Source organism: Erpetoichthys calabaricus, chromosome 2 (genome assembly GCF_900747795.2).
Source record: "Erpetoichthys calabaricus chromosome 2, fErpCal1.3, whole genome shotgun sequence".
Lineage (NCBI taxonomy): Eukaryota > Metazoa > Chordata > Cladistia > Polypteriformes > Polypteridae > Erpetoichthys > Erpetoichthys calabaricus.
In genome coordinates, this window is record NC_041395.2 from 200014266 (window position 1) to 200030658 (window position 16393).

The following is a 16393-nucleotide window of genomic DNA, read 5'->3' on the forward strand; positions in this document are numbered from 1 at the left end:
AGTTAATGGTCCATACAGTACTTTACAGATGTTAAGGATTTTGTTGACAATGCATCACTTGCCCATAGTGTGAAATACACTCAACACAAGCTTTCTTGAAAGAATCATTTGTGAAATGTTGATGGCCCTTAAAATATTTAAAATAAACTTACATCTAAAACTGAAAATAAAAAACTGACCTTTTTATCACATGCATTCAGAATTAATTATTATTTCCGTTTCATCTATGTTATGTGTTTAACCAGCTTTCTATTTGAATGAGCAGCACTCCATTTCTCAACCAGGGACAAACTTGTGTCCTGTACTCTGCACAAAGAACAAAAACACAATCATCTGAACACCTAATTGCAAAGGAAACAAGCTTCAGTCGGTGTCACTAATCGGGCTCGGCGTTTCAAGGGGGCCGTTCACCTGACAATTGTCAGTTAAGATAATGGTCATGACCTTAAAACTTGAATTTTAACATCTGAAGTATTCAGATTGACAAGTAAATATTGTTCTTCTATGAACGACTATATACCTTAATAGCCAATGTTTTTTGGAGGGTGCACTTCCCTTGTCTAGTATGGAAGTACTGAACAAACACCGTCTGGCCCAAATTTCTCTGAGGATGGTTCTGTGCACATGTCTTAAATGGAGTTTTGCAGGAGTTGTTAGAGCTTGTGTCTGCCTGATTTTTCTGCTTCTCTCTCTGATAATGAATTGGAGTAATTGCTTTTAATAATGAACAGATGGATGTGTCCATTGGCATCATTCAGGCAGGGCTGGCACAGTTCCTCTCAAGCATGCATTGTGGGATGGAGTGACTTGTTTATATGAAGATGCACAGCTGAGGTGGGTAGGGTGAACCAGGCTTATTTTGGGGATCTTTTGCCGTGATCACTGATATCTGGATACGAGTGCCTTTTAACTGGATATTCATTTCTCACGCCGCCAGCTGTTATCTTTGTTAACAGTGAATGGACAGATGGCATGCAGAAAGTGGGTAAACGCCATTGAAACTGTAAATAAATACATACATGCATACGTACGTGTATAAAAAAAGGCTTCGACAGTTTTAGTCACTGTTTTCTCATAGCGTGCCCTTTGCTGCAAGCTTTGGAGTAGGTACAATTTTGACCTAAGATTCTTCCTGGCCTTTATCGCGCACTGTGGGGACTCCTCTGAAGCAGCAGTCTGACCTTTATGTGGACCACCTCTTAAACAACTTTAGGGATACCGCTAATATAACCGAAGCAATTATCTGGTCATCTAATATAGAGGTGAACGGAGATGCCACCGAACGATCTGAAAGTCTCAATGCTGGCGCATTCAGATCGGTCGTACCCATTTTCTGACCCACTCGCCATCCTTAATGGGTTGCGGATGAATTGACAAAAGGCAGATCTCGGCAATGGTCTCCCTTTCAAATGCTGCACAAAGCGAGTAAACGCATTCGTTTCTGTCAAGCCAGACAGATAGGCATATGCCGTTTAGAGAGATCGCAAGTCATCCATTGGGAGAGGACCCCAATTACGGGGCGTTCGCGCTCGCGCTACGGAGAGAGCAGTTGGCGCCTTCCTCTCCGCACAATTCGCCATCTCTCCGGAGCTGCGCTGCATGTGCTTGTGGGCTCGAGGGGCGACCCGGTATGTCATTTCGATGCAGCTTGTTATTAATTCGATGCCAGTGTACAGCTGTCACAGTGACAGGGGGCATTTGTTCTGTAGGGTCACTCGCAAATATACTGTATGGAGATAAAGTTAAGTTGATGCGCGACATTCATTTGACATTTATTACAAACAGTTTGAACATAATGTTTCAAAATGTGAACTGATTTATTCGCAAGCGTTCTTGTTTTGGTCAAAGGTTATTTTTTGGTAAAATCGCTTCTAAAACACAAAAAAGCGAAATCGGCAGATTATACGAAAAGGCGACATCACTGAATTATATATACATATTTGGTTTGGTGAAGCGAAGGTCTATGATACGGTTTGCGTATTTATAGTCAGAAATCCACAAAGGGAGAAAATGAATCACATATCTTAAAACAGTTTTCATTCCTAAGCTTTCCACAACCTACCAGGTGTCATCATCAGAGGAAAACAGTTAGATATACAATCAAAGGCAATATATACAAAGTGAGGAAGGGGGTAGGTGGGTGTAAGGGGGGTCGAAGGGTGTTTGCCATAAAGTCTTATTAAGTGGATGCTCATCTTTTTAAGACAGCAGATGCTGGGTTCATGTCCAAATGTCTGTTAATGGCGTTTTCACTTGAGAGCCACGATTTATTAGTAGGCCTAGTGTGTTAAATTATGAGAAAACGAGAAATCTACCCTTAACGAAAAAATAATTACCTTTTTGTGAAAGTTGTTAGCGAAATTAAATGACCTGCCAGCACGCATTCTTGTGTGTTATATTTGTCACAGTATAACATGGGAGTGCTGACTTGGCTATAGGAGCGGCTAAAGGTGAAAAGTCCACGTCTTCACTAATTTGTGACAGTGAAGGCACAACGACCGGCAGGTGGCGCACTTTACACCACGTCCTTTCGGCCTGCCGCTCTAAATAGCCGACTTGGCGAAAAATGTGCAAATTGTAAAGGTGCCGCTGCCAGTTTTTAAGCCCAGCAGACACGGGCGATAAGCCAAGGTGCTGTCTGCCAGCTTGGCTTTGGATCTGAAGCGCAGATCAGCGATTAAAGTAGACACGTCCTAAACGAGGCCTGGCAATCCAATGGTGGCGTTTACAAGCAATCGGGACATAGGTAGTGGCAGAAGGCTCACTTCGCAAGATTCCCACTTCTCTGAAGTCAGTGTAGGCATCCAGAAGGAGAAGAGCATGACCTTTACCTGCTTCTCTTGAAGTCCACAGTGACCATCCACATCCACTGCTTATGTTTTTTTCTTTACTGTCATCATAATGGAATATTGTAACTGCTATTGTCTCCCAGCAATCTTAACTGTAAACACGTCTCCGCCCTTCTTAGTGTGGAATTTCTACGTCTTTCAATTTTCTCACCCCTGCTCTAGTTTATACAATACGTTTGGTGAATTAGTGTATCCAGATTCACAGCGTGATTGTGTCCTATACAGACTGGCATATCCTGGGGTTCATTTACCCGGGCTAAGCCCCCCAAATATCAGGTCAAACTTGACCGACACGTGGACTGAGGTGAGGCTCAGACAGCACTTTAGGAAGGGCGCCATTGTCATGTGACTTTTTTTTAACATTACGATCTAATAAAGGAAAAAGACGTAAACCCAAAGAATTACACAGCCAGTGCCATACATCTTTGAACACTGTGAGAAATACTGCAGCGTTACAAAAATGTACTATAACGAATGCCAAGAGTAAATTATGGAGATTATCATTCATGATGGTGAACAAAAAAGCACGGATTTTGAGGAATTTTGGCGCAAGCTTTAAGGTAAGCCCATTTGAGAGACGCATACACTTACAGGTAAATCTTTAGCGTTGTACCTTTGCAGTCGTGTGTTGATCATTTCATTTTTGTTCATTTAATTTTACTTAGTCGGTGCCCATGCACATCGCATTGGATTGCACTGTATTGTAACGACCCGGAGAGACACGCTCCTCAGGTCCGGACCCAAAAGCGCTACAGCATGTATTCCCGATTTTGTAAAATGTTGTTAATTTATGTAATCTGTTTAAGATGTCAATTACAATGTCTGTTAAAAGGACAGTTTGAAATAGCCGAGGTATTTAGAGAAGCCTGCAGGAGGAGGATAAAGCCACACTTAAAAATAAAGGTGCCAGAGTGGTTCTTCAGAGTGATGCATAGGGGAACCATTTTTGGTTCCTGTTAGACTCATCCACAATCCACATGAAGGCTCCAGAAAGAACCTTTATTAATTTAGATCTGTAATAGGCACCATACAGTAAATAACCATTAACAGATGGTAACAGATTTGTGAAATACCAGGGGGTCATGAGTTTAATAGGAGTCTAGCCACATATGTCTGATAACATTGGCTAAATCCAGATTTTCTTTATCTGTTAGTGTCCTGTAGGCCACCATACATTAAAGATTTTGTTTGCTACATATTAGGAAGTTTATCAAAGCACAAAGAGTCAACTTAGCATGCAAACAAAACCCTTTCCAGAATGAAATAGTGCTCGGTCAAGTAATAGAGTTACAACCCATTAAAGAAACATACAGGTGCATCTCAATAAATTAGAATATCATCGAAAAGTTAATGTATTTCAGTAATTCAATTCAAAAAGTGAAACTCATATATTGTATAGATTCATTACACACAGAGTGATCTATTTCAAGCATTTATTTCTTTTCATTTTGCTGATTATGGCTTATTACTAATGAAAACCCAAAATTCCTGAAAAATCCTTGAAAAATTCTTGAAAACCCAAACTTGACAGTTGTCCAGAAGACAGTCACTGACATCCTTCACAAGGGTAAGCTACAAAAGGTAATTGCTGAAGAAGCTGGCTGTTCACAGAGTGCTGTATCCAAGCATATTAATGGAAAGTTGAGTGGAAGGAAAAAATGTGGCAAAACAATTTGCAGTAGCAACAGGGATAACCACAGCCTTGAGAGGATTGTTAGGCACAGTTCATTCAAGAATTTGGGGGAGATTCACATGAATTGGACTGCGGATGGAGTCAGTGCTTCAAGAGCCACCACACACAGACATATCCGGGACATGGGCTACAACTGTCACATTCCTTGTGTCAAGCCACTCCAGAAAAAGGGACCAGGTCAAAAGAGTCTTAGGGCTAAGGAGAAAACAGACTGGACTGTTGCTCAATGGTCCAAAATCCTCTTTTCAGATGAAAGTAAATTTTTCATTTCATTTGGAAATAAAGGTCCCAGAGTCTGGAGGAAGAGTGGAGAGGCACAGAATCCAAGTTGCTGGAGATCCAGTGTGAAGTTTCTACAGTCAGTGATGGTTTGGGGAGCCATGTCATCTGCTGGTGTTGGTCCACTATTATCAAGTCCAAAGTCAGCACAGCAGTCTACCAGGAAATTTTAGAGCACTTCATGGTTCGCTCTGCTGACAAGCTTTATGGTGATGCTGATTTCATTTTCCAGCAGGACTTGGCACCTGCTCACACTGCCAAAAATACCAATACCTGGTTTAATGACTATGGTACTACTGTGCTTGACTGGCCAGCAAACTCGCCTGACCTAAACCCCATAGATACTCTATGAGGTATTGCCAAAAGGATGATGAGACACCAGACCCAACAATGCAGACGAGCTGATGGCCACTATTAAAGCATCCTGGGCTTCCATAACACCTCAGCAATTCCATAGGCTGATTGCCTCCATGCCACACTGCACTGATGCAGTAATTCATGCAAAAGCAGCCCCGACCAAGTATTGAGTGTGTACATGGACATACTTTTCCGTAGGCCAACATTTCTGTGTTAAAAATTATTTTTTAATTGGTCTTATATAATATTCTAATTTTCTGAGATACTGAATTTTGAGTTTTCATTACCTGTAGGCCAGAATCAGCAAAATGAAAAGAAATAAATGCTTGAAATATATCACTCTGTGTGTAATGAATCTATATAATATATGAATTTCACTTTTTCAAATGAATTACTGAAATAAATGAACTTTTCAATGATATTCTAATTTATTGAGATGCACCTGTATAGTACCATTGTTTTTAAGAGTACACATTTCATTTTACCTTCAAATATGTATTATACATTTTTTTGATTTTAATACCAGTTTTATGTGTTTTATTGTTTTAAAGTTAGCCTTTTTACATTTATTTTTCCATATGTAATTTATCTTTTTTTCCCATGTTCAGAGAATTGGCGGAGTGGTGGCTCTGAGGCTAGGGATCTGCACTGGCAATCGGAAGGTTGCCGGTTCGAATCCCGTAAATGCCAAAAGGGACTCTGCTCTGTTGGGCCCTTAAGCAAGGCCCTTAACCTGCAATTGCTAAGCGCTTTGAGTAGTGAGAAAAGCGCTATATAAATGCAAAAAATTATTATTATTAATGTACTGTTTTGCAAAGCCTGTATAAGTAATATGTATTTTATGTGAATTAATTGTATCATTTCATGCTTAACATGGAAATATGGGGCATAGTGCAAATGGATACCAAAAATGGACCTTACCTCTGGCGGCAATATGGGATCACGAGCGGAAGTTCTTCTTTTTTCTTACTGTTGCTGGCTTTACACTTGTATTATTTAATGCATCAGCCTTGCTGTTGGCTATACTCATGATAGATTTTTAAGACATTATCTCACCATGACCCCACCCCAAGCATTTCCAAATTCCCCTCCTTGCCATTTTGGTCTGGAGCTGGGGCTGGTTAATATTGTTGGTATAGGCAATGGCTTTCTATGGCCCTCTAATGTCAATCCAGAAAGTGGATGGGTCATTCATGTAATGCATTGACGCTAAAGCTCTTAGATACAGTATAATGGTCCTTTAATTGCACTTTACTGGTTTATGTGAGTCCTCATTAATCTTGACAAAGAACCATTTCACTCTCTGAAGGGTCCTTCCCATGTGAAAGTGGTTCTTTGGACTCTAAAAAGCTTAATAATATGGGGACAAAACAAAAAAAAACTTTAATTATAATAGACTTCCTAGCAGGATACTAACAGATCAAGACCAGCCTGTGTTATTTAATGAAGCAAAGGTCCTTTCAAAACCAGGAATCCACTGGTATTTCACAAATTTGTTGTTGATTTATGGTTATTTATGAAACCTGTAATGGATCTAATTAAACAAAGGATCTTTCTGGAGTCTTCATGTAGGTGGTTCTTTTGAGAACCCAAAAATAGTTTCCCTATGGTATTATTGTTTTTTTTTTATGCTGTACTGGAAGGTTTGGATTGCCTTTTGCACATCTGCCAGCTTCATTCCTTAAATATGTTTTGAGAATCTGCTGCTCGGAAAGACATCATGAAAATAACAGTATTATATTATGATTAATATTTAAACTTGACAGAACATTTATAATGTAATGTTTTTCGTATTCAAAGCAACAAGATTTTTTTTACTGCAGTTATATTGAATATTATAGCCAATTTGTCATCTGCATTTGTCATTTTGACCTCCTTTTCTTAGCTCCATGAGAATTAATGGATTCCGTGCCTGCAACTTTCACGTTAGGTCCCACACATCTAGTTGTCACCAGTCTTTACTATTTTGCAGCATTGATGAAAACATACAAACTTTAAAAACAGATGAATGGTTGATCTTTGAGCAACACCAAATAAATTTAGGTGCACTTTGCTAAATCCATTCATGGATTTAAAGTTAAATTCAGGATATTTGAAACCATGAAAAACCAATTAATGGAGCTGGAATATACTGCTGGGTGAAGTCTAGATTGCAGACTCAGTCTTTGCTTCTCTCTCTAAATGGGTTTGATTCTAAAGTAAGTTGGGCCTGTTTTCAGAAGTAACAATCCTAATTTTAAATGAGAAGCTACCTAGTCTTATTTATATAAGGCTGCTTTTGCCTGAAGTTGTTTCAAAGTGAATTTGGCACCTTGCTGAAATACTAAAGGAAATACTCCAGTGTGGTCCAATAGAACTGCTCATGTCTCTCTTAAATGCTGCACAGTGGTTATCACTACAGGTCCAGTGTCTTGGGTTCAAATCCCTGTGGAGTTTGCTCATTTCCTATGGTCTCTGTGGGTTTTCTTCTCACATCCATAAAGATATACTGGTTAGGTTTATTCTCAACTCAAAATTGACTCTAGTCTGAAAGTGAAAATGAGTGGAGAGCTTGAAAAGAAGAACAAGACAGTCTTAGATTGTATATATCTAAGTTTAAGTGTTCAGTACATTGAAATTCTTACTTACATGTCTCCAACAGTCTAGCCACATTAACAGTAATAGATAATGAGTACAAAATCATACATTAAATACAATGTAAGACAATACAAACAAGGAACAATTACACCGGGTCACCCTTCAAAATTTAAACCTGCTGGTGCTCTCCATAACATCCCCTCTGATGTAGAAGTCAGGGTAGTCTGCATCCTACTTCCTGAAGACTATACCAGGTCCTTGCTTTTCCTGATATTAATGGAAAAATTGTTGTTCTGGCACCACTGAGTCAGCAGGTAGGTCTTTAGTCTGGAAGCCGCCCCATCATTGTTGATAATCAGGCTTATGATGGTGGTGTCATCAGCAAATTAATGGTGTTGCTGGAGTTGTGTTTAGCCAAAGAGTCCCAGGAGAATGTACAGCAGGTTCTCAGCACACTTTCCTGGGGGCACCTCTGTTTAGAATCAGTGTGGAAGAGGCGATCCTGCCATGTCACACATGCTGTGGTCTCCTCTCCTTTGCTACAAAGTATCCAGTTGCAGAGTTCCAAGTATAAGAGCTGGTATTATGTGATCAGCCTTAGACGTGTCAAAGGCTGAGCTGTACTCTGTAAGCAGTAGTGCAACATAGCAAGTTATTTTATGTAAAGTAGTTGTGTCATGATGGTATGAGTTGCAAGGCATATGGCACCTTATCCAGACTGGTTGTGACAATATGCAAATTTGAGATGGACAGGCTCTCAGTAAAGATTACTATTGTGTCAGTCCCTGTGTCCATACTAAATGGTCCAAGTAAAATTTAGAGCTTAAATTCTAGACAGAGAGAAGGCAGAGATATGACAAGGTATGAATTCATTTTTGTTACATAAGTGACAAAGTTCACGGATGCCCCCTTGCCTTAATAAATTAACTGTTGGATGGGTATGTGATGGTGAAGTTTGCTCAGTGATTTTAAGATATTCCATCTTCAGAAGCTACATCTGAAAGATTATCGTGAAATGAAAAAACAATGAATGGAGCTTCAATCAAACTTGAAATGTATATAGTGCCTTTAGTATCACAATATTAATCAAATAAAGCATTAAGCTATTCATTTTGGTGTATCCCATGTAAATTGAACAGAAGTGAGAAGTAAGAAGAGGAGCCTGATTACATATACAGTGTGACGAAGGACTAGTGCAGGATTCAAAGGATAACAAAGTGTAATATTTAGGAAAGTCTTTCAAAGACTGAAGGATGAGACCAGAGCATCAGTTCTCAGGGTGCTGTCAAAGATAAATCCATGGCTGGTTATTGAAATAAATGAAAGTAGATGGCACTAGTGTTCACTTTAAGATTGATTTAATGCTATTGTCACATGGATGGCATGGCACAGGGATTAGTGCTGCTGCTTCACAATTCCAGCATCTTGATTTCAAATTCCATGTCTGGTTGTTGTTCAGGTGTGGAGTCTGCACATTCTTTCAGTGTTTGCATTGGAATCTCTCTGGGTACTCTGGTTTTCCTCCCACATCCTCAAAGATGTGGTCACTCGAAACTGATTCCAGTGTGGACGTCTGTGAGAGTGAGCCCTGTATTAGACTGGTGCCTTTTTCATGACTGTCTTCTCCCTTGTACCCAGTGCTGCCAGGATAGGTTCCAGCACCAACTGCAGCATTGAATCAGATTTGGGAATGACTAACTATTGATATGTTTTAAAAACAAACAAAAATCTGTTTTATTGACTTAAACAATTTAGATTAGTATGGTGGCATGGTAGTTATTTTTGCTGCCTTAAAATTCAAAGACACTGAACTCAAATCCTAGACCTTTTTCTTTCTCAGTGGAGTTCGCTCATCTTTCCTGTATCCACATGGGATTTTGGGTCCTGCAAAGACAAGTCTGAGCGAAGTGGTGGCTCTGAGATTAGGGATCTGTGCTGACAATCGCAAGGTTGCTGGTTTGAATCCCATAAGTGCCAGAAGTGATTCCATTCTATTGGGCCCCTGAGCAATGCCCTTAACCTGCAATTGCTCTGTCCTGGGTATGAAGTTAATCTGCATCCAGCTCTGCAAGCAGGACCTCCAACTTGCAAGGAAAATTTGGGGGTTCATGACAGGATTGAAACTCCAGCCACTGTTAAAAACCTCACACTGTTCAGTGTGGTGCTGAGGTGTCACCCGTTGCACACCAGCACTCAGATCTCATTCCGGGTGGTTTGCCATTAGGTGGGTGCGGCAACACGCTGTAATCAGTACTGTACATGCTCCCAACCTCAAATTTCATGACTCTGAATCAATTTAAACAGTTTGTGAAAGCTGTGCTATGATAATCATTTGATGTTTAAGTTTTGCAATATTGGAACTTCTTTATTCGCCAAGCCAGTCTGTTTCCCAGTCTGCAATAAGTCAGATCTTTTATTCCAAAGCTTATCTGCAATTACAGAAAGACAAACCTAAAATTGTCCAGTGCTGCGGCTGATTCCACCACAGTGTGCTAAGAGGTACTACCAGCTCTCTGGTTTGTTCACAGCAGACTATATTATTTGTAAATTAATGTATAATCGCAGAGGATAAAGATTAGAGTACATCAGGTAATGTGATTTGTGTTTTCTATTAAATACAATTAAGTTCTGCATTTAATATAATTTTTAATTTAATGCATTCTGCATTTAATTTTAAAACATTTTGCTTATCACCATACAGAAAAGTGGTGAACTGCTGCATGTTGTTTGGACATGCAAGTAAGAATTTTACTGTACCATCACTGCCATTACTACTACAACCAGTGGTTCCTGTTTCCGGTGTTTTGGTTGTGTGGAATGATAAAAAATTTGAATCAATATCTTAAATAGTAATTGAACAAAAAGTCTTGGGCTGAGGGCCTTTTGACCTAGTCAAAGGGAGGGGAAGAAGATTTCGTGACTACGCCTTAGTTCAACGAATATTTTTGTACTTAGATAAACAAGTCTAAATCGCCTCGATGAGTACTATCTGTGTGCGTTTGGGTGGATGGAAAATATGTTATGCAAACCAGCTGATGCTAAGAAAATGTATATATATATATATATATATATATATATATATATATATATATATATATATATATATATATATATATATATATATATATATTTATTTGCAGGTATAAGAGTTCTTTGTGTTAACCATATGAATGCATTAAGATTGTTAAGGTATGTGATGTGGGAAAGTTAAAAGGTTATTAAGCATTAGAGCCTAGGTGTAGAAAATAACCATAAGATAAATAAAAGAAATAAACAAAGGGTGGGTCAGCTCTTAGGAAATTACACACTGTCTTAGTTAGAGAAGAAGAAGTTACTCCACCAGTAAGGAAGGGCTGCTTGTGAAGCTGAAACTATAAGATAAGCTTTGTGATAATTGTATACGTGACCGAAAGAATATAAAAACCTGCTTATAAAAGAGGAACGGGGCTGTGACGTGATACTGTTAGTGACAAGCTGACAGGCTCTGCACAGACTCTCTGCTCACCAAGAAAGAAAGAAATAAAAAAGAATTCTGTTTGTTTGAATCGATATTTGCCTGCTGTTGTCTCGAACCTTCGTCCACAGTTGTTATCTGTATGGAGCGTGCATGTTCTCACTGTGTCTGTATTGATTTTTCTTCAGATTTAGGTGCTTCTAAACTGGCCAAGAGTGAGTATGTGGAGTGAGTGTGTGAGTGGAATAAACTGGGACCCTGTCATCAGCGGGGTAATTCTTGCAATGGATTCTTAGTAAACCTAAATTGCCCAAGTGCGGGGATGTCTGTATACATGAGTTTTTATTTTAGTTTAAGAATAGACTCCATGTATTCCTTAAAGATAGAAGAAAAGATAAATCAGAATTACTTTTCATGACCATTATTTCATGCATATTGTTAATGAAATTGTTAACAATTATAGATATAATAGAATATTTTCACTGGTAACTCTGGTTACCAAGATCCAGGTCTTTAATGACCTCTTGGGCACAGCCATCAGAAGTGTGTTTGTCTCCAGAGAGAATGTTGACCTCATCAAGAGGTTTAGTTATCTCGGCAGTGACATTCATGTCTCTGGTGACTTTTCCTATAAAGTCAGTAGATGGATTGGGAGATTATAGGGTGTCATGAGATGACTGGAAAGGGGTGTGTTGCTCTCCCGATATCTCACAAAATGCTTTAGAGTCCTGGTGCTTCCTATTTTACCATATTGTTGCGAGGCATGGTCACTATCCAGTGACCTAAGATGAAGACTGGACTCTTTTGGCACTCTGAGAATCATTGGGTATCACTGGTTTGTCTTAATGTTGAATGAGCGGTTGCTCACGGAGTCCTGAATGAGGCAAATTACCTGCATTGTGAAGGAGCATCAACTACGGCAGTGTTTCCCAACCTCGGTCCTGGGGGCACACTGTGGCTGCAGGTTTTTGTTCCAACCAGCTTCTGTTTTTAATTGGACTCCTGGACTAATTAAGTGATGCGTTAAGATGTCCATCTTATATTTCAGAATGTCTGACACCTTACACTCCAAATCGTAACCTTAGATCTTCAAATGAGTGTCTGTTTAGAATTCTAAGAGCTAAACTTAAAAGAAGTGGTGAGGCAGCCTTCTGCTGTTATGCACCTAAAATCTGGAATAGCTTGCCAATAGGCTAATACGGTGGAGCACTTTAAAACACTGCTGAAAACACATTACTTTAACATGGCTTTCTCATAGCTTCATTTTAGTTTAATCCTGATCCTCTGTATATTCAATTAATTATCATTATTATTCATGGTGGCTCCAAAATCCGTACTAACCCCTACTCTCTCTTCTGTTCTTTTTCTGGTTTTTACCACCTGATCAAAACACCATGATGTCCCTCTATTGATGGATTAAAGACCAGAAGTCCACGTGACTGTCATCATCAAGTCCTTCCATGAGAACCCTGAATACAATGAGGACTGATTGAGGTCATTTTTGTTAGGTAGAATGCCTAGAGGGGGCTGGGCGGTCTCATGGCCTCGGAACCCCTGCGGATTTTATTTTTTCTCCAGCCGTCTGGAGTTTTTTTTTTTGTTTTTTCTGGCCATTGGACTTTACTTTTATTCTATGTTAATTAGTGTTCTCTTATTTTAATTCTTATTTTGTCTTTTTTTTTACCACCTGATCACATACCATTTCAGAGTTCTTATATTTGTATTCAAACATTTTCACTTCCGTAAGTGACTTATCAACAACGGTTTTTGCAGCCTGGGCATGTCCAGGCATGGAATCAGGCCAGGTTGGAAGCTGTTCTGTGGAAGTTGACATCCTGGGCAGGTCTGAATGAGCTTGACGCTGTCTCAGTATGCTATAAAGGTGGCTTGCATACACCGATCCTGCTCATTTGGTTAATCTAGATAGTCGGTGTGTATGTATAGTATCAGTATAGTAAAGTATAGCATCTTTAGCAATATAACAGTAAGTAAGCTTGATGCTATAGACGTTTTGGTGTCGGGCGATATGTCTCGTCAATGTCGTAACAGGCGCAATACATTCTGCTATATCTGTGACGAATATACACTTGCGCCTCAGAGATGTTGGATGACTGCTCTTGTGAAGAAAGCTTATCATCTGTATTTCAGCTTCAAAATTGATGATCAAGACAAGGAATGGACACCTCACATTTGCTGTGCAACATGTGCTGTCAATCTGAGAGCATGGCTCAGAGGCACTCGAAAGACAATACTGTTTGCTGTTCCGATGATATGGCGACATCAGAAAGACCATGTGACGGACTGTTACTTCTGTTTGACTAATGTGTCTGGTTTCTCTGCCAAAAACAAGAAGTCAATTGAATTTCCTAATCTGCCTTCAGCAATGAGACCCGTGCCACATGATGACAGTCTTCCAATTCCAAAACCACCAGAAGATTGGACCTTAGACGAACCAGATGAACAATACTGTGAAGTATTCTCATTTGCCTATGAGAATAATAAAATAAGGCTTTTAAAAATCTTAGGCACTTCATGACTTTTTTTGGATAAGGACTTCTCCTAATGTTCATATAAGTTTTTAAGATAATCAGCATATGGCTTTGAATTACCAGTGCACAATTATTAAACAGGCATCATAACTGAAATAGTCAATACTAACATTTTAGATCCATCCATCTATTCATTTTGTAACCTGTGTCGCCTTTAAGAGAAAACAGCAATGAGTAAAGGAGAGATAGGGTGCCCTTGGGTTTAATTGCAGATAACTAATTTGGAAAAAGGAAAAATTTGTATGGTTTTAAAGATGCTCAGGATTGTGCTGTTATATCTGTTTCTTGATTCCTCACTGATCTGTTAGGCCATCATGCGTCTGCTGCTCTCCAGTTATATAGCTTTAGGTCTGTGGGACTGGAGGCTGGTGTGGTTTCCTTGGTTGTTCTGGGTCTCTTGACAGAAGGTGGATGTATAGAGTTATTCATTTATTGTGCTATTTACCTCTTGAAAATCTTTAGTCAGACCCTGGAAGACATCAGCAATTGTTTTACCTGTGACCCCCACTTATCCAATTCTGGATCACATACTGTCTCAATGGGAAAAGTAAGAGGTTTGAATGGAAGGTCAGGGAGAATAAAAATGTCAAAGAAACAAAGCTGAGGTCAAACTGGAAGAAAGGATTCGATTGAAAAAAAAACAAAATTTAAAGTTTAGATTCAAGACGGGATCTAGCACCAAAATTACAAATATACAAAACGATCACCTGTAAGATTATCCAGTCTCACATAGTTTAGGGGCTTGCAAAGAGTGATCTTTACACTGTAGCTCTTGATGATAGCGTCAACTCATACTCCAGTGCATACAGTGCATAATGGCAGCATTACAGAGGCAACTGAATGACAGAAGGCTCTCAAAATGGTGGCGTCCTTTACCAAAACAAAATATTGTTGAAAATAATGTTATTAACTTAACAAATATAAATAAAGTTTCCAAAAAAGCTGAATTTGTAGGTTTAAGGAAAGCTTAATAAAATTAAATTAAAAAAATGTAATCACAACAGGTCATGGAGCACTGGAGTTTATATCAGTGTCAATGTCAAGTATGTGCTGGTCTGACACATCCATAGGTGTAAAAACGCACCCAAGTGCAGCTCCCAAACACCAGCAGCTGGGCAATAGGTCATAAACAATAAAGACAAAAAAAGTATTCAAGAAACACAAAAGAAAGACACAGTTGGCAGATAGACCTAATCAAGTGGCAAAATAGGAACAATTGAACACTTAAAGGTATTAGTAGGCATCAAGCCAAAGCCAAGTCATAAAAAATGCAGAAATCACACAAGAAGCTTGATAGAAAGTTTCACAAAGGCAAGATTCACAACACTAAAATGACGTGCCTCTGGCCATCTCTCTCTTTCATTTCTCTTGCCTCTCCCATCACATTACCCTGAAAGCAGCAAAGGTCAATTGGCCATAGAGCCATAGAGCCATACGTCACTGAAGTTTGGATACATCAACTCAGCATTCTCAGTATTCATGGCAGAAGCGACATTACCTCTCAAGTATGTACTACATGCGACTCACAATAACACCTAACCTTAACAACACTAACCCCTAACCTTAAGATACTCCTAATCTTATTTCTGCCAAGAAACTGTGGGGACGTATTGCTCTGCAGGTCTGCAATTGGGTATTATTGCTCAAAACAATCTTGAACCAGAGAGTCCCAAAGCATTAAGTCCCATACAATGACTAGTGGGGGAAGCCATCAACCCCGTATAGTCACACAAAACAAAGAATCTTTAAAGATTTCCGAAAAAGGCTCTGTCAAACAGTGAAGATCTGAGGAGCCCACTTTGTTTGTGTCTTTTTAGGGAATACCTGAAAAGGCAAAGACAATTCAAGACAAACAAGTCCCAATCATAAACCTAGAATATGAAGTAAAAAAAAAACACAGCATAATGTTAAATATGAAGTATTTCACAAATAATCAACAGTAAACACAGGAGAATTCACCACCACCACAAGCGCATTCAATGAACAAAAAGGGAATGACGGTATTCCTTGGCCTTTGTAGGGCTGTGGGCAGTCGTCTGCAGTGATAGCTAGGTGGCCCTGCCTCTTGGGGAACCACCCTGGAAATATATATGGAACATGGCAGAACACATTTTTGACACATGAAAACTAAATAATCCACACTGATAATATGAAAAATGAACAACACATAAAAAAATGAGACATCTGAACCTCAGCCAGGAGGGGACACTGACTGAATCACAGTAAAAACAGATGGCTGGAAACCATAGGAAAATCCTAACAGGTGACAGCCTGGGGCAACAGGTCTGAACCAATCATGGACAGGAGATCAGACTACCCCTGAGCACACAAATATACACATGTATTGTACAGTGCATCCAGAAAGTATTCACAGTGCATCACTTTTTCCACATTTTGTTATGTTACAGCCTTATTCCAAAATGGATTAAATTCATTTTTTTCCTCAGAATTCTACACACAACACCCCATAATGACAACGTGAAAAATGTTTACTTGAGATTTTTGCAAATTTTTTAAAAATAAAAAAATTGAGAAAGCACATGTACATAAGTATTCACAGCCTTTGCTCAATACTTTGTCGATGCACCTTTGGCAGCAATTACAGCCTCAAGTATTTTTGAATATGATGCCACAA